Source organism: Eimeria mitis, genomic scaffold, assembly GCF_000499745.2.
Source record: "Eimeria mitis Houghton genomic scaffold, Emh_scaff1303, whole genome shotgun sequence".
NCBI lineage: Eukaryota > Apicomplexa > Conoidasida > Eucoccidiorida > Eimeriidae > Eimeria > Eimeria mitis.
Genome location: NW_013568672.1, coordinates 2,622 through 2,940, shown reverse-complemented (window position 1 = coordinate 2,940; position 319 = coordinate 2,622).

Genomic DNA, 319 nt, shown 5'->3' with positions numbered 1-319 from the left:
CTGGGTGGCGGTGGTTCCTGGGGGCCCCAGTCTGTTCCCCTGGGGGCCCCCCCCTCCTCCTCCTCAGCAGCAGGAGCAGCAGCAGGAGCAGCAGCAGCAGCAGGGGGGGCCTCATCAGGGGCCCCAAGCGAGTACAGTAGCACGCCTCTGGCTGTGCGGCGTGTACGCTTCGCTCGCGCAGACCTAGGAGATATGGGGAGAGAGTTTTTGCTGCTCGATGCAGACATGCAGAGACTGCCTGAGCTGCCGAGAGATGTTGTTGGGCCAGATATGGAAAAAGAATTCGAAAGGTTTATTGATACTTTTACGCTTGAAGACT